This window comes from Crocodylus siamensis, chromosome 6 (assembly GCF_052110815.1).
Source record: "Crocodylus siamensis isolate JL-2025a chromosome 6, ASM5211081v1, whole genome shotgun sequence".
Lineage (NCBI taxonomy): Eukaryota > Metazoa > Chordata > Crocodylia > Crocodylidae > Crocodylus > Crocodylus siamensis.
The window spans coordinates 80,549,382-80,576,737 of record NC_143400.1 but is presented as its reverse complement, the minus strand read 5'-3'; the positions used below and the strand labels follow the sequence as shown (position 1 = coordinate 80,576,737).

At 41.8% G+C, this 27,356-nt stretch overlaps 1 pseudogene; it reads left to right on the top strand.

The window, feature by feature from the left end:
• Positions 1-27,356, top strand: part of LOC149863060 (sucrase-isomaltase, intestinal-like) — a 134,652-nt pseudogene that overhangs the window by 86,954 nt on the left and 20,342 nt on the right.

Below are 27,356 nucleotides of genomic sequence, written 5' to 3'. Positions count from 1 at the left end.
GTAGGGAAATACATATCACCCAAGTGAGGGACTAACATTAGAGGAATGTAGGTGAGAAGGGGAACGCAAATAGGTTACAGGAGATACAATGTTAGCTAACTAAGTCCGGGGGTAGGGGGAGAGGGGAAGGGGGAAGGGGAGGGAGGGGTTTCACGATGCTGAGAGAGAAAGAAGATAGATACACACAAACCCATTACAGTGGTCCGGAATGGTGGAAGAAGTGGTTCGAAGAAAGTGTCTCAGTCCATATAGAGTCTCATCGTGGGGGCCCTCTTCAGGTGGAGCGGGGTCCAGTGGTGGTTCATTTGGTAGGGTCAGAGTACTGGCGGTGGCCCATGTTTGTTCCATGTACATGTCGCGGGACTAATGGATGGTGTTGGACACCATGAGGCAGCGCATCAGCTGGGTGTAGTGGCAGGAGATAGTGGAAGCATGCAGGAGGCTCTTGTTGCTGGGGTCCCAGGCTCCGAGCGTTCCCACGATGAGCACATTGACCGTCACATCGTAGCCACAGCCCCTCATGATGTCGGCCAGTGGGCGTACTTCTCCTACTTGTGAGCCCAGGTGTCAGTGAAGGCTTGGCACCGGTTCTTGAAGTGGATGGTGACATCCATGATCACGACCTTCTTGGCCTCTTCTTTAGTGATGACGATGTCGGGTCACATTACTACATTCAACCAGGTTTATCTCAACTGGTTTCAGTCATTTTCAAACTGGTTTATGTGCAATGGACATTTGTTCTGTTAAAGGTTTAAACCAGTTTCTGATCACTTGAACCAATTTATGTGTAAATTGTACAAATTATGTGTAAAACTAAGCCCCACCCCCGGGCTTAGTTGGCTAACATTGTATGATATGTAACCTAGTTGCGTTCCACTCCTCTCCCCCACCCTGGATTGTTAGTCCCTCACTCGGGCGCTTTGTATTTCCATCTCAACATTGTCATCTTTTTCCTGGATTCCCCAACCAAAACATCTACTAATAAAAGTCAATCTGTCTGTAGCCAGGGTCACATTGGACAGGTATTTAAGTCCCACTGCAGTCAAGAATTTGTGTCCAGGATCTAGAATGATTCATAGGTTCATAGATGTTAGGGACAAAAGGGACCTCAGTAGGTCATTGATTCTGACCCCTTGCCCTGGGCAGGAAAGAGCGCTGGGGTCAAATGACCCCAGCTAGGTAGGCGTGTGCAAAGCTAGTATTGCTTTGGATTTGGATTCAGCTGATTCAGGGGACAGCGATTTGATTTGGTGATTTGAATCACTGTCCTGATTCAGTTCAGCCGAATCTCCAAATCAGCCAAGCCAGGCCCATCCCCCGCCTCTCCCTCAGCCTGGCAATGGCTGCCCCCAGCTCCTAGCACTTGTGGGGAAAAAAGCCCCAGATTAGCAGGCGCTGCTGGGCAGGGGGCGATCCCTGCTGTCCCTACTGCCTCATGCTGCATGGGGGGCTTTGCATGAGCCCTCCAACCCCATAGCACCCTCACGGGTGCCCTGCCTGAGCCAGCTTCAGCCCTTTAAAAAGAAAAAAAAAAAAAATCTGAAGAAACCCCCAGACTCACCGCTTCTGCCGGCGGGGGACAATCCCTGCTTCCCCCCGCTGTCCCGTGCGCCACATGGTGGGGCTCTGCTGGAACCCCCAAACCCTGAGGCTGCACCAGGAGCAGCGAGTCCCAGGGCTTTTCTTGGCTTTTTTTTTCTTAAGAGGCCAAAGCAGGCAGGGCAGCTGTGGGGGGGCTGGGGGAGCAGGGTTGAGGGGGCTCACGCAGAGCCCCCCATGCAGCGTGGGGGGCAGCGGAGATTGCCCCCTGCCTGAACAGCACTTTTTTAAAGTATCAAGCTGGGGTGGGGGGCAGCCATGGGGGGGGCTGGGCGAGCAGGTGGTGGTCAGGGGGGCTGGCAGAGTTCCCTCCATGGTCCCCTGCTCCCTCCTCCAGCTTCCCTTCCCCCACCCCTAGCACTTACCAGCTCGAAATGACTGCAGCTCCCTGCTGCAGCCACTGGGGACTTTCCAAATCATCAAAGCTCTTCGAATCTTTGCCAAAGATTCAGAGGGCTTTGAATCGATTTAGACCTTTAAATTGGTCCCGATTCAATTCAGATTCGGAGATTCGGCCACTGAATCAGGCCGAATTTCCTCCAAATCAAATCACCCAAAGTTTCACACAGCCCTACAGCTAAGTGCTTGTCCAGTCACCTCTTGAAGACCCCCAAGGTCAGGGAGAGCACCACCTCCCTTGGAAGCCCATTCCAGATTCTGGCAACCCTTACTGTCCAACCTAATGTCCAACCTAAATCTGCTCTCCATCAATTTGTGGCCATTGTTCCTAGTTACTCCAGGGGGTGCCTTAGTAAATAGAGCATCTCCTATTTGCTGCTGCCCTCCCCTGATGAATTTACAGACAGCCACAAGATTACCTTTCAGCCTTCTCTTGTGAAAGCTGAAGAGATCTAGGTCCCTCAGACTCTCCTTATAGGGCCTTGCCTGCAGGCCTCTGACCATATGAGTGGCCTTCCTCTGAACCCTCTCGAGAGTCTCCGCATCCCTCTTGAAGAGCGGTGCCCAAAACTAGAAGTAGTACTCCAGCTGCGGCCTGACCAGTGCTGCATAGAGGGGAAGCATCACTTCCCTGGTCCTGTTCATCATGCATCTGCTAATTCATGATAAAGTACAGTTACCCTTGCTGATCACTTTGTCACATTGCTGACTTCTGTTCATCTTGGAGTCAACTACGACTTGTCCAAGTCACCGATGAAGACATTGAATAGCACTGGTCCAGGGACTAAGCCTTGCGGGACTCCATTGCCCACATCTTTCTAGGTTAATATTGACCCATCCACCACCACTCTCTAGGTGTGACCCCCTAAGCCAATTTGCCAGGCAACTGATCATGTAATCAATTTGCCAGGCATCTGATCGTGACATCACAGCCTGTCAGTTTATTTACAAGAACGGAATGTAATACCGTATCAAATGCCTTCTTAAAGTCTAGGTAGATCACATCTACCTCGACTCCTGTGTCTAAGCATTTTGTGCTCTGGTCATAAAAAGAAACAATGTGTTGATCCCAGTTCTTTGAATTAATCCCCAACATTTTGGGGGCAAACATATGGTCTTGTTTTGTTACCAGTTTGTACACAGAGGACTACATTGTGAATCCTGAGTAACTTTCATTGTGTAATTCTGCAATTCCCTTACCCCTTATCTCCCCCACATGGGTATGTAGGGTTAGTTCCAGTAGATAACATATAACAGATGCTAGGGGTTCTTAATCTGGGGTCCACAGATCCCCAAGGGATCTGCGGATAGATTTCAGGGGGTCCGTGAACTTGGATGGGAAAAAGATTACATCTTTATTTTCACTAACCTCTAACTGAAATTTAGCATTTCCTTCAATTATGAATGTAGGCAACAAACCACAGTAGTATTAGCAGTACCTGTGACTTTGTCACCAATAGAAATCACAGCTATTTTCATATCACATTACAGTTGTTGCAGATATCTCAAAATATCATTTATGCTCATCACTACTTTGAAATTACGGTAGTTATTAGACCTGCCACTAGATCACATGTGATCACAGTCTTCCTGTCTACAGACGCCCATTATTCTGAGAAGGGGTCCATAGGCTTCACCAGACTGCCAAAGGTGTCCATGGCACAAAAAAGGTTAAGAAAGGCACAAAAAAGTCTAAGACCAAATTCCTCTCTCATATATATGCAACTATTAAACTCTCAATAACTGAAGATACTGATGTTAATCTTTTTTGATTCCATAGATCAAGAATACTATTATTTTTGCAAACTGTTTGTAAAAAAGCAGGTGATAACTGTTACAGTCCAAAGATCCCAGTCTTGCACATTTTTATTTATACAAATAGTTCAGTGAGATTTGAGTAACGATTTGAAATGTCCAGCTTTCAAGTGAAGAAAATGTAACAGCTGCTAAAAACTTAGTGGCACATTTTTTTGTTTTTAACATTTTAAAATACTGCATAATGATTTGAAAATGTCTGCTGGTTTGATACTTTAATATACCCACTCTCAAATGCACTGGTATAAATGTAGGTTAACTCCACTAGACACAAAGCTGCAAAGACACAACATTTAGCTGCAAAATCCAGTAGTAAGGTGAAGTACTAACTGAGTATAGGGAGATCACTCCAGTGTAAATAGACAATAGTCATGACCAGATAGATGAGCAGGGTATTCCAAGGGTAACTGGATACAGTAGATAACTGCTATTGTGCCTTAATGACAGATGGTGAGGAAGCAAATAACTTATTTGCCTTGACAAAACAGATAGGGTGGATGCAGATCCCAAAACGCAGATGATGTTAATGAAGCTCAATTCCTTGTCGTATTGTAGTGGTAGCAAGGGGTGAGGCCAATACATGCTTTAAGTAAGAGTTTTCTGTTTAATATATGTCATCAAAATAATAACCTCCAAATATATTCTTTTAAATGAACTATTCAGTTTAGCTAAATAAAATATCTGATTACTGTTTCTTTTGAAAAGTACTAAAATTAACCACAATCTTGAGACTAAAAATACAGTAAAAGTTCTGTTATCCGGCATCTTACAAGCTGGTGTGCTCCACTAACTGGCATGCCACCTTGTAAGAAAAAGTGGTACCTGAAGTGCCCACTATGGCACTTCCAGTTTCTCTGAACCCCCATTGCTTGGGGCAAAGCAGTCTGTGCTGCTGAGCACCCATGACCCGGGTGCATAACAAGCTGTGTGGGCCTATGCAGGACTTGTCTCCCTGTCCTGCGGGAGTGGTGGGGATGCAACGGCAGGGGCAGTAATACCATGGGAAGGGCAGAGAGATGCCCCAGACATGGCGTGAGAAGCGGTGGCTGGGGCCGCTCAGTTAACCAGCATATTTTGATAACAGGGCTTTTACTGTATTTTGGAAATTAAAAGAAGCTTGGACTTTGAGTTATAAGTCATTGGTTAATATTTTTAGAGCAGCTTAAAAGCTAAATTTAGGCACTCTGTTTTTAGGCAAAGGATGTAGGCATCTAAATTTTTTAGGCTTCTTTAAATTTCAGAGTGGCTAGGGACAGAAGTTTAAGTGATCAAAAACTGGTTTAAGTGATTGAAAACTGGTTTAAACCAGTAACAAAATATAAGTTCAGTGCACATAAACCAGTTTCAAAATGGCTGAAATTGGTTTAAGATAAACCTGGTTAAATGTAATATCGGACTTAACTGATTTGGGTTAAACCAGTTTATGGAATTTCTGTCCCAAACCCCTTCCTGGTTTAAGTTAAACCAGAGTCTCCCCGGATCCCAGCATGCTTTTCAGCCCTTGGATCGGCTGTGCTATCTGCTCCAGATAGCAGGGTCGATCCTGCCTGTCTGCTGTCTAGACAGAAGGGAGAGCGGCATGGCCGGACACCAGCTGACATGGGCCCCTGAGGCAAAGGCAAAGGGAGCAGGGAGCTCTCTATTGAGATGTACAGGAGAATGGGGTATTAAACCTCATTGTTCTCCTCACTAGAAGTTATTCAAGATAGGAATTGTCTGGCCTTAGTCTATATAGCACCTAACATGGCAGAGCCTCAATCCTGAGTGGGGCCTCTGAGCACAGCTGTAAGAACAACAATTATAATGATTAGCAATCTGTTGGTGTTTAATTGTAGTTCAGCCCTATACTTAATTTATTAGTAATGCTATCTTGTTCTGCCCTGCTACATATGAAGTGTGTGCTTCCCTCTCAACTTTCTAGGTGCTGTGGAAAATAAAAATTATATTTTCTACCAATTTTCTGTTTCGAAAGTAAGTAGATTTTTTTCAAAGTCATCTCCTTACATTATATTAATTTTAATTCATAATGTTTTTAGTGACTTAAAGCACTGTGTTTTTTCTGCCCCTTCCCCCATACCAACTGATTTGAAGCATCGTAAAGTATTCCTATTTTTACTGGGAGATAATGAAACTGACAGGAAACTCTTTATCAAGGAGTAGAACTGCAAGGCAATTACTTGTCTTCGCTTCTCAACACAGCAACAGGAAATTTCCCTAAGGAAGAAAACTCAGTGTCATTTTTTAATCTTTGATATAAGCAACCATATTAGCAGCTTGATTAAGTTAAAACAATATGGATATTTGGTTTGTCTTTTTCTTTTTCAGATTTTAAGATTTTTAGCAACTTCATAATTCACACATTACAAAGAGATTACATACTATGTTATTTAAAATTTCTCATAGTACCCTTAATTTTCCAGAGGGATAAGTAAGCATTATTATATCAGTTGCCTACTTTATTTTTATATAATCTAACAGTCATCTGTCCCGAGGAGGGTGGCAAGAGGATATGGAAACTCCTACTCTTACGTCAAGCTGTCATCTGTTCAATACAAAACAATATTGACAGATTACCAGTGTAAATATCTTAATGATGTCTATCCATATAAGAATGGACAAATGTTCATGCTGTTAAAAATGTACTGCCGGAGTACTAATTGATAGCCTTATTTGTATTCTTATCAAAGAAGGTTTATTCTCTGATGTATACAGAAAAATACGTCATCCCTAACTATTGAGCTGTCTACTTCAAATCATAGCTGATGAGATTACACTTGCTGGGTGGCTGTATATAAAATTGCTTTGCTCCTCATTGAGGTGACCTGTTCTACAGAAACAAAATTAAGGCATGATTAACCAGTTTAACTTTAAGCTGTGACCCAGCTACATGGTCAACCATTTAATGGCATGATTAAACAAGCAATAAGCTATAAAATTACTCCACAAAAAGATCTGTAATAACTTTGTAGCTTGTTCTTATTATACCATTAATTGAATGTATGGCCAGGTGCTCCCCTGTGGCTGGGAGCTCCATCAATTGAGGGGGCTTCCAGCTACAGAGATGTACCACCTGCTGCCAGCCCGCACCGACAATGGCACTCTTCCTGATGCTGCCCCCACTGTGAGCCTCATCATCTGTGAGGCTACTAGCAGGGCAGTGCCAGGAACGCTCCTGTTGCTGTGAACCTTATTGTCAGCTATGGGGCTCACAGTAGGGGTATGCTGCCACAGCTGCAAGTCTCATCATCTCCGAGGCACTGCTGAGGAGGGGGCAGGTAGAATGCCATTCTGCCTGCAAGCCCAATCAGCTACAGGGCTCTCAACCATGAGAGCCAGTGCAGGGGGAGTCCATGCTCCCCCTGCACTGGTAGTAAGGTGCAATGGGATCTAATGTGCAATCCTATAATTGCACTTCCTGCCATACATATGTGGCATGGCAGGAGGTGCAGTTGTAGGGCTTGCAAATTCGATCCCATTGCACCTTTACCTGCATGTGTAGAGGGGCCCTGTGTCATCCAATTGCAAAAGCAATTAGGGTGATGAAGATAAAAGGACTGATTCATGGTATATTGCACTGCAAAGAGTTATTTAATCAAAGAATCCTTGGCAGTAAACTAGGAGAGTGTACGGCATTAACATGTCTATCTTGAGCAGCACAATAACATGTCTAACACTCACATGACTATTTTATCTTTTAGAATAGTTTGCAAACAAATGTTTTTGCACATGAACTACACTGATCCAAACAATTTCAAATTTGAGGAAATCAAAATCTGTGGATTAGCTCTTGAATTAACAGTGCTTACTGTGTCTCAAAATGGAGTAGTGCAAAATTCTGCTTAGACTATCAGCTACAATCCTTCCAATAATGTAAATCCGGGAAAACAAAGATTGAACGCCTGCCCCTCTTTGTATAATCTCTAATCATTTTGTCGCTCTACTGTATTGTTTTTAAGCTGTCCACGTCTTGCTTGAAGTGTGAAGCTCAAACCTCATCACAGTATTTCAGGTGAGGCATCACCATTGCCAAATTCAATGAAAGAATAATTTCCTTTGATTTGCAGATGACAGTTCTTTCAATACAACCCTGATGGCTTTTTTTTTTTTTTTTTTTTGCAAGAACTCACTGTGGACTCGGAGTTAGCTTATAGCACATTGCAGCCGCCTGGTCATTCTCCACAGTTCTGCAGCCTCGCCAGGCATTTCCCAGTCTGCCTTTGTCCCTACGATCTTTCCATCAGAAGTGCATTCCAACACCCTACCCCCTCCACTTTCAACTTCTTAACAACATCTTTGCTTAGGCACTGTAATTGCTAATTTTTTCTCTGGGACTGTACAATGTCTTTACAATTTCTTGCTCAAAGTTTATCAAAGTTCTAGATATAAAATTTTTTTTTAAATGTTGTCTTTCTTAGAGAGATCTATATTTAGGTACATAAATAACATTAACTTCTATGGAAGCTATGGGTGGTTACACAGTTTTATTTAGATGTATAAGTTTTCAGCACTCAAGTGAAATGTTTAGCTTGGGTGTAAAAATATGAATTAATTCAGCTTTATGAAGCAGATCCTCAGTTATTGTCAGTGGTCATAACTCCAGTGCAAAAATCTATTGATTTTAGTGGATCCATGATCATTTACTAACTGAAAATGAACCAAGAAGTGAATTTTAAAAATAGACTTAAGGTAAGTTTAATAATTTTTTTATTATTGTTATATTTTTACAGGTTGCCCATATAACAGGGCTTAAGCTTGAATTAGGCAAGTCTTATTTACTATCTTGGACTCAAATGCTCAGTAACAGTGAAAGATTTAACTGTCATCCTGCTGCCAATGCAACAGCAAAAAAATGGAGAGCTTATTGGCTGCATCTAGAATGTAAGCAGAAAAATATTTCTCTAACATGAACTATAAGTAAATGATTAAGATGAGTATCTTTTCCCCCCCCATGGTTTAATATTTAAAAACAACTGGTAGTCTAAGTTTGGAATAGAATTTGTGAGATAAATTTCTCCATCTATAAGACTTTTTAAAAACATATGGCCAGATTCTTAAAAACAGTTGCCAGATCTCTTTTAGAATAACTTCATGAACCTATAATCATTTGCAGCAGCAAAGGATCTGGCCCAAGTTCAGAGAAAATGCAGTGCTCTTGAAAGAGAGGAACAAATAAAAGTAAAATTATGCAGAATTGAATAAACTTTATACAAATGCCAGGTACCATTTCTCCCAGGCACGGAACGTGCAAGGCCTACTTGAATGAGGCACAATTCTCTGACCACTAAAACAGGCTCTAAGTAAATATTGGTTCAGCTGGAACAAGAGGTCAGAAGAAATCCTTGAAGTTTTGGGAAGACTTGATTCAGCCTTCAGTGTGGAGGCTAAGATGTATAGTGAATCCAGATGTCTTGGATTGAATCCAGATGTCTGTGTGTGTTCTGTTCTGAGGGAAACCATACTGCAGATCTCCAGCACCCCCCCTTTCACCTTCCCTCCCAGGGAGGTGTGTTGCTTGCTGGACTCAGCTGCTTCAATCAAATGGGGCAGAACACACGTGCTCCACAATCACCACACTGATGCCGGGAGACACAGGCTGACTCTGAGCAGTGTGAATCAGTTGATCAGGGCTGCCCTGTGCACTGCTCTGTGCTTTCTGTCTCTGGGCAGACCGAGGATGTGCCAAGTTGGGGATCAGTCTCAGGGGTAGCCCGTGCCCCTCCTACCAGTTGCCTGTGCTGCAGAGCATGTTGAGGTAGGTACAGAAGGCCTGGATCTGCAGCATCAGCACTGCAAGCTCTTTCCTCTTCAGGGGCTCAGCATTCAAATCCAGGTGTCTCCACATATTTTTTTCTACCAGGAGAACAAACCTGGGACAGTTCCCCCAGGTTATGTGACTGTGTATACACAGTCTTAGAGTACCATGGGCTGAAGGCATCCTCCCCCTCCCCCTCCAATATCTGCTATCTTTTCAAGGAACTCTTAAATGACATTGCTTCATTCTAAAAATGGGAGCCTGTAGAATTTTCTTTTATAAGTTTTCAAATTAAGGCTATCTAATAGTAATACACAAAATATTATAATTTTCAGAAACACATTTCTGTACCAAATGTTCCCTACTGTTACAACTCTCCCAACCTTGGCTATCCTGTCAATCAAATTCAGCATACTACTTCAGGTTTAACAGCAAACCTCAGCACAAATGTTAAGTATGTTAGCTGTTCTCAGTCTCCTACTATATCAATTGATATACTTTTCTTGGTGAAGTGAAATATCATTACGATAATATACTGCAATTTAAGGTAAATATTGTTTCATTTGTTTAAAAAAAAGATTCCTTAAACGTACATATGAGCACCTTAAAAATAATTCAATTTGAAGAATTTTAACAACTTTGTCATTAGGATGAAAGTATTGATCATTAGCGACACAGTGATAATAAATATTATTTGCTTACTTTTTGGGATATTCCTACTTAGAACATATCATAAAATAAATAACCTGAAGCATTGTTTTTAGTAAACTGTAGGTAATAAAACAGTACTCCATAACTAGGGGTCTGTCCAGCTTGAGGATGTACCCAGCTGATTACATGGCAGATTGCAGGGCTGGCTGCCATTTTTGAGGGCTTATCATGGCTGGGGCCCCCTCTACACCTGTGGCTGAGGGACCCTGGTGGCTCTACCTCTCACCACTGATTGGCTGCCAAGGCTGTCCATCAGATGGCCCCGCCCCCTTACCATTGATGGGTTGCAAGTGCTGAAACCCACCTCTTGTCACCAATTGGTGGAAAGGGATGGGGCCACATAATAGGCAGCCCTATCAGCCAATCCATGGTGAGGGGTGGGGGTGGCAGCCATTTTGGCTGCTATCCTCCCTGTGTATTGGCAGCCTCCCTCCCCCTTCTCCTGCCCCTCAGCAGAAAAAGGAACGTGGTACTGAAAGAGGATGCTTCTACTTGAGGCACATTTGCAAGAGACTTTTCCTTTTTTAGCTAACAGAAATTAGCCCAGTGGTTCTCAGTCGTGGTCAACATGGGCCACAGTATCCTCATGGGTACTGTGACACAGATGCTGCCACTGTGGCAGTAGCCATGTAGAACTATCCTGCATGCGGGGCTACAGCACATACTCACACTTGCTTTGGGATGTCTGAAAAGTCTGATAAGCACACAAGAATTTGGGCCACGGCCCTTCCTGTTCTGGCCCACGTCACTCTCTTTCCAGAAACAGAGGTGAGCAAGTGTTCCACCCAGGCGCCTCTTTCTGGGAAGAGCCTGGAGCCAGCAATCTTGTCTGCTTGGGGAGGGTGCCTTGACTCTGAAAAGTTTGAGAACCACTGGATTAATCTGTTGTATTTTTTAAAGCTGTATTGGCCACTTTAAAAGTTTTTCTCTGTTAGAAATCTTTTTGTGTAAAGAGGACTGAATGATATCCCTTTAGTTAATGTGGGAGAAAGTGATTGAAATAAAGGATTGAAATTTTAAGAGTCATCAGTGTACACAACAGATGAATAATTTATACATGTTCAAGTGAACCAATTTCTCCTTTACAGATCCGTGATTATAACAGTAAAAGGTATGAGGTTCCAATATCATTAAATATCCCTAACAGTGTTAGAAGTACAGTTGTGAGTCGATTCTATGAAGCATCAGTTCAGAACGAACCATTTGAGATCCGGGTTCGATGCAAAAGGGCAGGGACTGTTATATAAGCATTTTTTTTGACTATCTAAATATTTATTTTTCAAATTTTTGATTGTCCTAAACCATCTTAGCATCCACTGTGCTGCATGGCTCTTACAATTCACAGACTCTTATATACAACCCCCAAACTGGAAGGAATCAGTCAGATGAAAGCCTCTCTTCCTGAAGTCTGCTCAGCCACTGCCTGGATTATGTGAATTGTTTTCTGAACAGCCTGTAGAATAGTTGTTAATGGAAAAACTTATATAAAACTAGTTTTACTGAGAACACCCTACCTCCCTCACAGTTGCCCAAATGTTTTCCCACTTTTCGCATAACTGGTCTTTGAAATTTTTCCCACTGCAGTAAAGTGGCATGACAATATTTTATTTTTTCTCTGTAATTCCCTTTTCAGTTAGCTGGATTAATTTACAGTTTGCACCCATCTTTTGCATGGGCATTATCCTTTTTAATTAATTTCCTTCAAAAATTGTATTGCTTTATTTTTATTTTTATTTTTGGTGTCATGGGTGTGACTATAAGATGATTTGCTTCCTTGTGACTAGACATGGGCTCTGATTGACTGACTTTCTATTTTATTTCCTTTTTTCAGTGGCCAGGGTTTGCCTCTGTGGGGTGTTTTATTTCTTTGTTACTTTGGAGCCCATTTGGCTATATACATAAATTCAGTAATCTCCATGTCTGGTAAAATAGTCCTGTAGTGCACTGTAAATTTCAAAGTAAGGTACAAATGGTCCTGGCAGTTGGAGTCAAAATTGCTTTTGCCAGGAAAAATAAGATAGGTAGATTTATTGTATGCTTTTCTAAATAAATATATGATTAGATATTTCATATTCATCCTTGAAACGGTGAAATATTGTTCTAGACAATATTTATATCAACCTAAGTTTTTCATGAACCTTCCTGAACTGCCTGGGCAGTTCATACCTCTCAAAGCTGTTATTCTAGGCTCTTGAGCTATGTGCAGACATTCGCAGGCATTAGTGGGAGGTTAAATCAATTAAAAAATCAGGTAAGTCAGGATTGGGGGGATAGTGGGGGGTTGGGTATCCAGCAGGCTGGGGGAGATCATGGGCCCACTGGGGGATGTGGGGAGGCTTGACCTGCGAGTCAGGTAGTGGGGGCAAGCATGACCCACAAGGGGAGGGGGAGGGCAGGCACAACCCATGGGTGGGGTGGGTCCTCCCCCACAGTTAACCTGCACCCCCATTCCTCCCAATCCTTTCCCCATTGGGACTTACTTGCTCAGCTCCAGCAGCGGTGAATGGGGATAAAAAGTGGCTGCACATGAAGTGGCTTGTGGGATGGGGGTTGAGAAAGCTAGCTGGCTGGCTGGTGGTGGGGGGTGGCAAAAAACAGTCCAGTGTGAGGGAAGGGAGGTGTGTGAAGAGTAACCTTGGGGCTGCGGCCAGTGGCTAGGTTTTCCCTACCCTGGGACTACACAGGGGAAGTTCCATGCATCAGTTTGACCTAAATCAAATAAGTCTGATACTACATTGATCCAGGTTCATTTTAAACTGGTTTCTGAAATTTTTAGACCAGTTTCTGTGCATGGAACCTCTGTTCAGTTACAGGTTTAGACTGATTGCTGGTTACTGGGAATGAGATCCTAAGTGTAAGGTCAGCACCAGGAGAAACTACATTTAAATTGGGTGGCCATTTTGAACCCAATTTGATCTCCCCAAATGTCTCTAGTTAGCTCTGGTGTTCTGATGTAGATCTGTCTGCTACATTTAGTTCACATTCTGTAAGTTTTCTGTGCAACCATAGCAGTCAGACATACATTTTTCTAAAAGAAATGAAAGTTGTGTTAGATAGGTGCTGAGACAGTACATGGGCATGTGTGCTGTGACACAGACAATTTAACTCCTTTCTTATAATTTCCTTTCCATTCTTCACTGATGATGGAGTGATTTATTTTTGCTATTACAGTTGGGATTCTCAGGTACCTGGCTTCACTTCTAGTGACACGTTCATTCAGATTTCTACTCATCTCCCATCACAGTGTGTATATGGATTTGGTGAAAACTGAACACGCTATGTTTCGGCGTGATATGAAGTGGAACACCTGGGAAATGTACACAAGACCAACTGCTTGGTGCAAGTAGTCTTTGATTTCAGCTTTGATTACTCTTGAAGCTGCTGCTCTTTATCTTTGATTTACACAGATTTATGGATTCCCAGCTTGATCTTCTATGAAGATAGATAATACTTTTCAAAAACTTAAATGTTCCAAAGAACAAATTCTGCCTTGGATAATAGATGATATATGCATATAGACTATAGGCCAGATACTGAGATGTGACTAAGTTGTTCTCAGACAGTGACACCCTGTCTGTTTTCCTGATTTACGTGAATGAATCAGGCAGAAAGGCACAGCATAAAGGTCTCCCTTATTTTACAGCGCTTCATATCTGAGTCCTGAGCTACTTCTTGGGCCTCTTTAATGTTCAAAAGACCAGAGTCAAAGGCAACTGAAGTCAAAATACTCTCTGGATACAAAATTAGGCACACAGTCCATGGTAATTTGTACTATGAAAAATATTTATAATACAAAATAAGTTTATGGCCATCTCTAAATCAATTTGATTCTGAGAACAGACCAAGATCTTGAGGCTAAGGTAGTTCATAGCAAATGTGGTTTTTGATATTATGGGGCATTAAACTCTTTAAAAGATTTTAGACAGCTATTTAGTTTTGGAATTCAGATGATATCCCATATATATATATATATATATATATATATATATATATATATGAAAAATCATCCCCCTGCCTGTTCCTCGCACATATATATACATGAGATATTTACGATTTCAGGATGTTGCATTGTATAATACAAATAGTCACTTTCCTAAACCATGGAATGGTTGCCTGCACAATAATTTACTTATGTCTCCTCTACATTTCTTGAAACCCCACATCACTGTTTGATAAAATAGTATTTTCAGGTAAATCAGTGTTATGGCATATTTATGTATAGTTATGTTATTTTGTATATGATGATATGAGGTTTGCAGCCAGTGGGCACATCTACATGAAACATTTATTGCGGAGCTTCCTAATTAGCTCTGCAGTAAAGTTTCAACATTTACACATGCAGTCCTGTTAGGCCACAGGAAATTAATTAACTCTACCATAGCTTAGTGCTTGTAAACACAAGTACTGTCACATGGAAGCGTTCTTTAGTGCACAGTAACGCACATGTAGACACTGATGGGCTGGCTGGGGCATGAGGGTGCTACAGTGTGGGGGGTCACCTGCTGGCTAACACAACACTGGAGCACCCTCATGCTCCAGTCAGCCCCTCTGCAGCACATTGAGCCCAGTTGGAGCAGTCCTGGGCTGGCAGGCTGACCCCCTTGGGCTCCCTGCCAGCTGGGGCTGCTCTGACCTGGCTCAACATGCTGTGGTTCCTGGAGCAATAAACTTCAGTGTGATATGCACTGGAATTTATTGCTCTGTGTAAACTGCACATGTAGATGCAGCCACTATAAGGTTAAAATGAAATAGTAAAAACATTTGTCTCTGCCTTTTTATCTACCTACCTCTTTTCCATCAATCCAAGAACTACTTAGCATAAAACATGATTTTTTTCCCATCATTATAGCTAGTATTTTGAAATAAGAGACGTAACAGAGAATGATGTGTTTTATGTTTTTATATGTATGTAGAAACTGCTTGGAAAGCTGGAATTTATCAATATTTATTTGGGAATTTATCAATATTTATTTGGGAATATGCAGTAGTACAATTCCTTTTTTTCCCCACTTGAGTGCTCTCTCACACATTGAGTTCATCCTGTCAGGCTAATGAAAATCATCTTTGACTGGGAAATTTAAGTATTTACTTCAGTGTGATTTGAAACTGCATTTACTATATTTGCCCAAACACAAGATAACTGTGAAAGAAAGATCTTTCCCCTCCCTTCACTCCCCCCCATAGTTAGGTTCTACGGATGGAAAATTTATAAATTTATTATAATTTTGTCTGTATGGAATCTAATTATCGAGGGATCATGTTAAATTCACACCCCCTCCCACTGCAGGTGATGGGGGAAGGAGTGATGAGGGGGGCAATACTGAGGCAGGTAGTGGGGGACAGGCAGTGGGAGAGGCAGTAGGGAGGCAGTGGGGGACAGTGGGCCAGGCAATGAGAGGGTTAGAGAGTGAGAGAGCTTGACTCCTGATGCCTAACCTCCACAATTAACCACTGCCCCTCCTTGTGCCTGCTCCCCCCTCCCCCCCACAGCCTCAGGTCCCGGCTTCTTCCCCCCTCCACACTGGTTCTGTGACCCCCAGCCTCAGGTCCCCACTCCTCCCTTCCTCCCATCTCTCCCCTCCAAAGTCTCTCCCCCCTACTCTCTGCCTATCCCCCCTGCCTTACCTTTTCTCTAAGCTGTCAGGCTTCATCCCTGCTGCAGCCTGAGGCACTGAGCAATAACTCCGTCCCAGTCCTGTAATAGCAGCATAGAGTACTGCTGCTACAGGGCTGGGCTGGAGCACGTGCTCCATGCTCCAGGCTGTAGCAAGGACAAAGCCTGCTGGTGTGGAGTAAAAGTAAGGAGGTATGGGACAGAGGGGGAGACAAAGGTGGGGAGGAAGTATCTACAGCTGCTGCCCCAGGTCCAGCTCCAACCCCAGGCTAGAGCTGGAGATGCAGTGTCTGCCTGCCCCCGCACTGCTTTCTTCTCAGTTACAAGGTGTAAGGGGCTTTTATTCCTTATTAACTGACTAAATATAGTATATCTCTACATGATGATGGTATATGGCTAAGAGGCATTTGGAGGAAAGGGAAGAGATTCAGGAATGACTTAAAATTTGGATCATCATGGCTGCATCACTCTATTACTCTTATACTATCACAATAATTTACTTCAACCTTATAATTTCATTGTAAGTAGAAAATACATGACTATTTATTACAGTGTAAAAAGTGAATTCTTATGGTTTCTACCCCTTCTTCATGGCCTTGGAACATGATGGAAATGCTTATGGAATTATTTTACTTAACAGTAATGTAATAGGTAAAAAAACCCTCACCTTTTATTTTCTAATGGTGTTTACATAACAGTAATATTAACATTTTCATACGAGTAGTTTTATCTGATTACTCATTTCCTGTTCTAGATTTTTTCCTGTTCTAGATACCAGCCAACTCCTGCTCTGACATATTGCACAATTGGAGGAATTGTGGACTTTTACGCGGTTTTGGGCCCCACTCCAGAGTTTGTTGTTCAAGAATACACTGCAGTAGGATTGATACAATATTACAAGCCATACATTATTTTTTCTTGTAGGTTTTTATTGCCCAGTTTCAAAACTCTGTTTTTTCCTATTTTATTTTTAGTTGATAGGGTGACCACTCATGCCACCTTATTGGGCTTTGGGATTCCAGCTATGCCAGTATGCATACAGAAATGAGTCTTTGATCTGTATATGGAAATGAAAGCAGCTCAGATACCCTATATATGCTTTTTGGACTTTTAATTTGTGGTATTGCTTGAAACCTTTCTTTTCAGACTACTCACTAAAAACAGAGAAAGAAAGAGAAAGGAAACCATTGAATAATTAAGAATACTATATATACTTTAATTTCACTTCTTTGTGTACTCCAAGAGCTAGATTCAGCCTTCTAAAGGCCGTCATACTGTTCAATTGGATTGCCTACTATAAGTCCTCATTGAATTAATGGAGGTTTCCCTGCTTGACACTTCGCTGATGATTTTGTGTAAATGATTTTATGCCAGGTTTGCCAACCTGAGAACATTTTTTTCATTGACAAGCTGCACTTTTTTTTTTTTTTTTTACAGACAACCAATTTTAATTTATCATATGTTTGGTGTTAAACCCTTAAATTTGAACCCAACCGTTGTCACTGGTATCTAGGGCCTGGTCCAAGGAATACGAGTACATGTATAGTATATAAAACGTGTGTCAGAAAAAAAGTTATTTTGTTACTAAAAATTTTGCAGATTGTCAGGAAAAAAAAAATTGTGGCCTGCCAGCCCTGCTTGACTATAGCAGTGGTTTTACACCATGCTGTACCACACACAGTCCCACCCCTGCTAACCCCATTCTCCCATCCGCACACACACTACCACTCCCTCTTCTGGCTCACAGTTCCCTTCCTGCAGCATTCCCCCCACCCTGTACCTTCAAGGAAAGCAGCTGCTAGAGACAAAAGCTGGCCAGAAATGTAGTGGCAGCACATGGATAGGCAGGGGTGGGGAATGTCTTTGCAGGTTCCCAGGCACCCAAAGCTCGCTGAGCTCACAGAGTCACGAGAGCACTCTGCAGGGTGCTGCACTCCCACTCAGATACCAGGTGAGTACTGCTATTCCCTCTATCTATCAAGCTTATCATTGTTTAGTATTTTTACAGACTGCTGCTCCACTTTTTTTACAGACTTTCCATACAGGCATTTTTTCCCTATTTTTTTACTTGGCTGTACATTTACAGACAGTTGGCAGCCTTGTTCTGGGCCTCCCAAAAGACAGGGCTCTTACTTAGCTACCCATAATGGGTTAGTGAGTAATTGAAAGGAACAGCAAATGAGGGAAAGAGAAAAAAACAACATGTATTTAATGTTAGTATTGGAACGTTCAGGTGGTCTTTGAAGAATCATCTGCTTTTTACTGCAGGCAATAAATTTGAAATGCACGTGAGCCCTATCTAATGGTGCTTCACATTAATGGCACTTCTTCATTAGGATTCAGTTGACAGAGAATCATCTTAGCATGATACAAACTGATAATACCTTTATTTCTCAGGCACTGACTCACACATATGTATATTTTCCCTATATGTATAGGTGTGTGTGTGTGTGTGTGTGTGTATGTGTGTAGGAAAAATATACACGTGTGTGATTTTATTCAGAGAGATGGATGGATAGACAGATAGAAATAAAGTACCATTTGTCCCTTTATTAATCTGTAGTGGATAGTAAATTTTCTATGTTCAAAATGAATTTAATAGATGAAAGGTCTAATTGCAAATGGAACTTGATTTTTGGACTGTACAAATACATTCAGTAGATAATTTTGCTAGATGGTACAGCAGTTTCCTCTCTTACTTTTCAGAAAGTCAGCAGTTCTTTTGATTTACCTACTGTGGTATAAATAGGCACTTAAAAATAGTTGCTTATTTTCATGTATTGTTTTGTGAACCACAGGATGTACAATACACGGATATTGATTATATGGAAAGGCAGTTATATGTCACGCTTAGTCCACACTTCCCTGGATTGCCAAAATTTGTTGACAAAATAAAAGCAAAAGTAATTAGATTCATCATCATTATTCTGGTCAGTCTTCATGTCTTTCCCGTCCTTCCCTTAACCTGTTCCTTAAACTCATAGATAATAGCAAAGCATATTTCACATAAAGCGCTGATACATATGACTTCCATTTAAGTAAAAATTTATTGGCAGGGCAGGGGATGGAGCCTGTTTGATTTGCAGATTCAGCCGATTCAGCGGTGGCCAAATCTCCAAATCAGATTCGTCTGAATCAATTCAGGACAGTGATTTGAATCACCAAATCAAATCATTGTCCCCCAAATTGGCTGAATCCAAAGTAAATACTAGCTGCTTCACAGAGGCCTAACAATTATCAGTGGGACACCTTGTGCTGCCAGTAGTTGTCTCCAGAGAACACCTGTGCCACGCAGCCTCTGGCATGTGGCAAGTTACCAGGGTGGGGTAGGGGAGCCTGGGGCCAGCATGGAGCTGGCCACAGCAGCCTTACCTGGGATCTGGGGGCTGCAGCAGTGGCAACACTGCTGCACAGAGCCTGGCTGGTAGCTGGAGCGTGGCTCCAGCTGGGCAAGCTTTCTTTTCACATGGTGCACGCAACCCCTGCGAGCGCCACTTCACTTTTTTTTGGCATGGGATATCCAGGGGTCAAAAAAAGCAAACAAATCCCTGCACTTATCCCTTGCAGCTTGGAGAACACCTGAACATACTGAACATGCTTCACTGATCTGGACATAGCCCATGGGGCTAACTCTGGACCCTGAATTTTCTGATTCACTTTAATTCCCATTGACTTTACTAGGTGTTTGCGACAAATAGTTTCCTGCATTGTTTGAATCCATGGGAAATGATTGTATATAGGTAGTAAATAAAGTCATGAATTAATTAAATGCTTAAAGATCGTATTATTAGCACACATAAGACATTAAACCAGAGACCAAAGGTTTCTGTAAAATATTGATTAGTTTATAATCCGCTCTTGTTGTCTTTCACAGAAAACATCTTTCCTTCCTACTGACTTCAAGATTTGACTACTGGCAGAGTCTGGCTTCAATAAGGAATGTGCTCTTCCTGAAGTAGATAGTATGAGATCCAAATAGACTAAAACATGTTTATTATTTTGGAGAGAGCAGGTAAAGGGGTGCCTGATTTTTATTTATAATTAAGGCCATTTATGATGCTCTGTTATGGAGTTCTTTGCCATCACCAAATGAGCTGTTAGTTTTCATTTACACAATGATAATGTAAAATGGCCTCAAAGTAGGTTTAAATATAATTTATGCCTGATTTTACACAATCAGCGGATTGTAAAGTGGCTTTAACGCAAGTGAAAATCAGACTCTGAGAGTCAGAACTCTGAGGATGATTTCCTGATTTTACATTTATTTGTTATTTTCAGGAAACCATGTGGCTTTTCTGTGCCTCAATTTATTTAAAAATATAGTAATTACATTCTGATTACATTGGAGTAATTGGCTGTCTTTATTTATTTGTTAAGCAAAACTAAATGAAAATAAAGTAAACTAAATGTAAAAAAACTAAACTAACACTTTCTACTATTATCTCATTACCTGTATTCAGTTCCAAGTAAGCCAAGCTGTTTAATTTTAGAACTTCTGTAAAATTAAAATGTTTGTTTTCCATACTGTTACACTTCCCAGACAATTAGTAAGTTTTTTTGTATATTGATTTTTATGTAAATTGCAACATAATGATAATAAATACATACCTATTGATTGCGTATATGTCAGCCTGAAATACATATATGTCTATCAGAAATAGTAAGTAATAAAAACAGAGAGAAGGGAAGGAAGAAGGGAAAAGGATGAGATAGAAGGGAAAAAGATTAGCATACAAGAGGTAATAATTCAGTTAAGCTAGTTAGAATTTAGTTGCAAAAATACTCTAAAGCATCTTTCCAAACTGCATTAAATTTTCCAAGCAATTACACCTGCAAAATGTGATTCTTTCAATGGATGCTAGTTATGCTATTTGAAAATCACAAGTTTTAGGTTACAGCTAAGCAAATTTTACCTATGATGAAATCCAAAAAATATGCACATTTATGGCTAAAAATGCAGTAGTTACACCTGACTGCTCCATTTACATCTATGCTTTGTGTTATTTTGTCAGCTATACAAAGCTTATATAGCTTTCCCAGACTTCTTGCACAATTCAGTGGTAGGAAACAAAATTAACAAAATTTCATGCTAATCCCAGTCACCCAGAGAAAAGTATTGAGTTTGATGGCCTGTGGACTGTAAGCGTCTGTTTTATCTGATTATTTTCTAATTATTTTTTTGTTTTCTAATTGCTAGAAATTCCTACTAAACTAAAAGCTACTTTAATTCTCTGAGGTCCTTCTGTAGCTTTCATAAGAAGATTTGGTTTTAAATCTTAATACTATTGAACTGGAAAGTTCAGAACATGTTCACAGCCAGATCAGAATTTTCTGAAGGTTTGTCCTCTTCAGATCCAGATATTAGGGAAGAGGGGCCATGTGCAGAGATTTAAACACAGATCTAAACTACCTCAAAATTGTGGCTATTCATTCTAGGGTTTTTGTTGGGATTCAGTGTAAAACACCAACTTGTCCTGATATAATATAGGAATTATGTAATGGGATTTTACTCTGTTATATCATTAGCAGAGCTCAAATTATTCTGGGGACCTCAGAATTGCACCATAACTTTCAGTGGATTCATTTGTTTATTGTTGTGCACCGGGGGTAGTTGGAAAACTGCTTATCTGTTAATGATGAATATGTACTTCCTTACAATGTACTTCCAACCCCTTGTGCTGCAGCGAGAGTATATTTTCTAGATTCTTCTTTTTTCCTCTTTTTTTAAGTCTGTGCCCTTTTCAATGTAGTATTGGATATTTAAACCTTCATTTTGTAGTACCGTATCATCTTGTGTACTACATAAGCCCAAAGAAGATGCCTTATTTTTGGGAAGGCAAAATGAAGAAAACATATTTTTCCAGAGTTATGGCTGCATACAGCAGGGTCATACATTAATTTAGAGTTGATTCTTTTTCCTGCTCAGGAAAAAGCTATAGTTTTTAACCCTGTCATAGTTGAATTATCAGCTGCTGTGCCAAAAGCTGAAACTGTAGCTGCTGCTGAAGACTGGACTATTCTAGGAGCTAACATAGTCAGCAGCTCTATGAAATAAGAGGAGAGAGACCAGAAGTACCTAAATTGCAAATCCCCTAGCAACATTGTAGAATAAAGGGTAACTTGATTAGTTAGAAGGAATCAAGTAGAGTCTAATGAACCCTGAAGTCAACGGTTTCCTAACTGCTGCCTGAATTAGAAATGCTACTGCTGCTATTCTGGGCAGAAAAATCAGCTTTTCTGCTCAAGACACCACAGTTTGTAATGATAATTTTGGGAGATGTATGTAAATACAGAATTACTATTTCTGTCTTGACTACTACTAATTCCCCCAGGTCCCTTTCCATCTTCTCTAGTTGCTTTTCTCTTCCATTCCAATTTTTACTTCTTTTTCTCCTTCATCTCTTTCAGATTCCTTTAAAAAAAATTCTTAATCCTTTTAATTGCCAAGTGATGAAAACTCTTGGACTTCATGGTCCAAAGCAGGAATATGGCACTTCCCAAAAGTAGTGATAGAGTTTATTAGTGCAGGTATTAAGCCTGTACAAAGCAACTAGTATTCGCTTTGGATTTGGCTGATTCAGGGGATGGTGATTCAGTTCAGTGATTCAAATCACTGTCCCAAATTGATTCAGCTGAATCTGATTCAGAGATTTAGCTTCTGCCAAATCTCTGAATCACACAGGCCTATTCCCTGCCCAATTCTGCTGCCCTGGCAATAGTTGCCCCACCTGCTCCAGCTCCCAGCACTTTGAAAAAAATAAGCCCACACTTACCGGCTGCTTCCTAGTAGGGGGACAATCCACGCTACCCCCCACTGCCCCGTGTTGCATGGGGGCTCTGCATGAGCCCCCCAACACCCCTTCTGTTTTCTCAGCACCCTCCCCCCCATGGCTACCCTGCCTGTCCCCTGTCCTGGCTCTTTAAGAAAAAACAAAACAAAAAACACCCCCTGAACTCACCAGTTCCTGCCTGGCCTACGGGCAATCCCCGCTGCCCCCTGCTGGCCTGTCCCATGCAGGGGGGTCTTCCCCAAGCCCCGTGAAGCTCCTAGGCCACTGAAGGAGCTGGCTTTTATTTTTCTTAAAGGGACAGAGATGGGGTGGGCAAGGGAGCTATGGGTGGAGCTAGGGGAGCAGCAGGGTCAGGGTTCTCATGGCAGAGCCCCCCACATAGCATGGGGCAGTGGGGGGCAGCAGGGATTGCCCTTCAGTCTGGCAGCACCTGGTGAGTAGGGGCTTTTTTTTTAAAGAGCCAGGAACTGGGGCCAGGAGGGGCAGCCATGGGGGGCAGGGCTGGGGGAGTAGACAGAGGTCAGGGACACTTGGAGGGTCTGGGGGAGCAGGTAGGGGATGGGGCCTGACAGGGGTCCCCCCATGATGCGCTCCTCCCTCTTCCAGCCCCCACCTCCCCTGCCCCTTACTTACGAGCTCCGAGTCCAACTCCCTGCGCAGTGGGCAGAGACTGCCCAAATCACCAGACTTCTCTGAATCTTTTCCAAATTGATTCAGAGAGCTTCAGAATTGATTCAGACCCTTTTATTGGTCCCCTGATTCGATTCGGATTTGGAGATTCTGCCACCAAATCAGGCTGAATCTTCTCCGAATTCAGTCAGCATCTGAAGCTTTGCACAGCCCTATTATGTATGTCTTTAGGTTTCAAACATATGCCATTATAACACATTTTTATAGACTTCAGTTAGTCAGGGATTTAAAATTTTGAATGACTTTTTGAACACATCTGTCCTGATGAATCAGCAAGAAACACCTTGCAAAATTGAATCATTGACAAATGATTGAAAGATCATTGACAAATATTTCTATTTTCTGTCCACTTAATCTAATCAACATATATGTAGCCCTGTTGCTGCAGTATTGGAGCACCTAACAGAAGTATGTAGGTTATGCCTTTATAGTAGGAAATTTTAAATATGAATGTTTATCTGAGTGACTGTTCCCATATTACCTTATGATACCAAAAAAAATAAAAAATAAAATAAAAAATCCAACTGACAAAGGTAACCATGCATAACCATGCTCCTGATTGCTCTCAGAAAGTAAGCATAAAGATTTTTAGATGAGTTCATTACAAGTGGATTACTGAAGGTCAAAATGTTGCTGTTTCATTAATACATTGCTGTTTGCCAACAGGCAGTCCTCATTCTTAATTACTGAGATATTTTACTTTCATTACCTCATTAGCATCATTGTGGTTTTTGAATGTTGAGCTATTGTTTTTAGGTTGAGTCTTCTGTTACTTCAGTCCCTTGAGTTGGAGACTACACAAGGCTATCAAACAGTTTGCTGTAATTATTGTCTCTGCAGGACAAGCTCCAGAACTAGATGAGGCTAGATGAGATAGTTAGTTTGTTTCAAAAATAGAATGGGCACACAATTTCTGTTGGCAAATAAATATTATATTCTTATATCAAAGAACAGACATGCCTAGTATGCAAAAAAATGTTTGACATTTTTCAATGATGCTACATGTAGCTTATTACTTTAACCAGTAGACAACATAATTCAAAAACTGAAGCCATGCACGAGCTATTAAATGTTTCAAAATTCAGAGATGCAATCATTCATATGTCTGTTTCTTCCTGTAGCATCTGGTCAGTGGGCTTTACAAAGAGAAAATGAATGAATGCATGGTATGCAATCAAAATACTGACACAAGCAAACCTGCATTCTGTCATATTGAAATTAGAGTTCGAGGAAAAAAATTTTCAATCCATTACTTGGGAGTCTGCAAACATGGGCCAGATCTAAAAAATAAAGGACTTAGAAACTTAAAGTGGGGCTTAAGTAGAATTTAGGCTTTCCATACTGCTGTCCCGATAGCTTGGGTAAGCTATTGCTGAACTTTGAAGGCCCCAAGTCTTCATGGCACTGCAACTTTTTACCTTAAAATTCTCTAGGCATCTGAAGGCTCCATTTCTGGACATCCGCAAAACCACCTCAGTTTGACAGTGCTGAGCAGCTTCATGCACAACTTATACCTACCACAGGGGGGCTTGAAACAGTAAGTGTTCTCAAAGAACACTGACACAAATGCGCACTGATGCAATCAGGGGTGGAGTAAGATTCACTGGGGCCCTGGGCCTGGTAACCCCCCTGCCTCGCAGCCATGGGCTCTGTTCCCAGGCAGCACAGTGGGAGCAGCATCCACAGCAGGAGCCGTGGCTCCCCACCACACACAGATCTGTATTGGAGCCACCACTGGGGTATGGAGCCACTGCTTGCCATGTGCACATGGCATGGACCAAGCTCTGGAGGCAGCCCCTTTCCCTGCCGTGCTCAGATTGGCTTCAGTGGCATGCAGCAGCCATGGCCCACCACATCATGCCTGCGCAGCCTGGCCCAGCCCAACCCAGCCACCGGTTTCATTCCCATCAAGGCAGGGGCTCTAGGCCTGGGCCCAGCTGGCCTGTTCATTAATCTGCTCATGGACACAACTCCCTTCTCCTTTCTTTTCAACCACAGCCACAGAAGAAGCTCCCTGTATTCTTCAGTAGATAGACTATCAGAGCATTTTGTCAAGAAGTGAGTGCCTTTGGTTTGATTCCCTTTTTTCCTTGAAGAAAATCAAACCTGCAGTTGCTTTTTCCTACATGAGCACCCTAAGAACCCAACTAGTTACCCATGCGGCCCTTGATATCTTACCAAAACTCGGTAAGTGGCCCTCCACCTGAAATAATTGCCTGTCCTTACATTAGTTTGACCTGGCTCGCCCAATGTCTATATAAATCAGGTGCTTCAACAGGGCTGCCAAAAAGCCCCACTGAAGCACCCAATCTATACAGACTCTGGGGAACCAGGTCAAATGAAGGTGCTGCTGCTTCTGATAAAGCACTGGGGGGGAGGGGTATTGTTTTTTGCACATCTGTTACCACCTCATTGAATCAATCTTCTGAGATAATGAGTACATACAGCTCCTGCAGCAGGAAGCGTGGTTGCTCAACATTTCTAAAAACTAGTTATGTATGGATTTAGATACCTGACCTTAGACAAATGTGAAAATGTGGCTCTAAGCATTTTGTGCAGTTTTGTAGGTACAGTATCTTATTTTTTTCTTATGAGCAGCACAGTTCACTTTCAAGGGTTTTGAAGGTATTCTTTATAGGTGTAGGTAGTAGCCGTGTTGGTCTACAGACATAGGCAGACAAGGTTATTTGGGTGAATCTGATCTCTTTTATTAGACCAACTTAAATAGTTGGGAAACAATTTTTAAGCAAGCTTTCGGGTGTCACTTTATAACCTGCGTGACATCTGACTATCTAGGTACTTCTCCGCTATTCATCCTCTTTCTCTCCCCCCCACCCAGCCTCTCTCTCACCCATTGACTCCCCAGTCTACATCTTCACTGATTGGTTATCATCTGCATACCAGCCCAGCCTCTGGCTTCTTTACTTTTCATTCCATCTAGGAAGAGCACACATCAACTGCTGAAACTTCCTCAGCCTGATGAAGGGTTTTTGAACCCAAAAGCTTGCTTTAAAATTGTTTAAGTTGGTCTGATATCAGATTCACCCAAAGAACCTTGTCTGAAAATATTCTTTCAAGTTCTCGTCTCTAGCAAGAGGTCTAATTTTTAATAATTTAATTGAAAGGTCATAGGCCATGGCTCAAGGAATGCACTTTAAATTTATAATAAAATATAAATATTATTTCAGTCACCCCTAAGTGCCACCACTTACAGAATCCAGGACCACTACTGGCTTAGGTAACAGTAATGGCTTGTGCTTAAACTGCTGAAATATGTAGAACTTCAGTAGACGCTTACATAGCTCCTAGTTATTTAGATGGATATTTTCAAAGGCAGAAAGGAGAATTATGTGCTTGGCTTCCTCTGAGAGTTCTTTTTGCCCCTCATGCATTAATCATATTTTTATTAGATTATTTTATGCTTGCTACTTTTTTCAAATCTCATATATACTGTCTCAGTCTAAATTTGAACAACTGCAGCCAAATTCATCTACGCATGTGCTTTACTGCAGAGTTGACTAATTAGCTCTGCAGTAAAACATCACCATTTACAAGTGTCCCAGTATTAGGGTGAAGTAAATTAACTCTGCCATAAGATAAAACTGTTGAGAATAGTGCAATCTTATGACAGGGTACTTAATTGTCCTGAAATGCATGTATAGATGGTGACAAGGGCTGTCTGGGGCCCAAGGCTGCTAACGTGCAGGGGCTATCTGCCACTGAGGCCTGCACTTTAGCACCCTTGTGCCCCAGCCAGCCCCTCCACCACCCAGTGCCACCACCCCGGAGCCCAGAACTGTCCCTACCTCCCTGCCCTCTGTGAGCCCAGGGCTGTTCTGCCCTGGCTCAAAGTGCTTCTGTCCTGGGTACACGTGTAGAAGCTGTTCCTGGGAGCTGAAGTTTATTTTATCACATTAATTGCACATGTAGTTGCACCCATTCTTAGACATTTTGCAGGTCATATGAATAACTAGAGATGCTTATA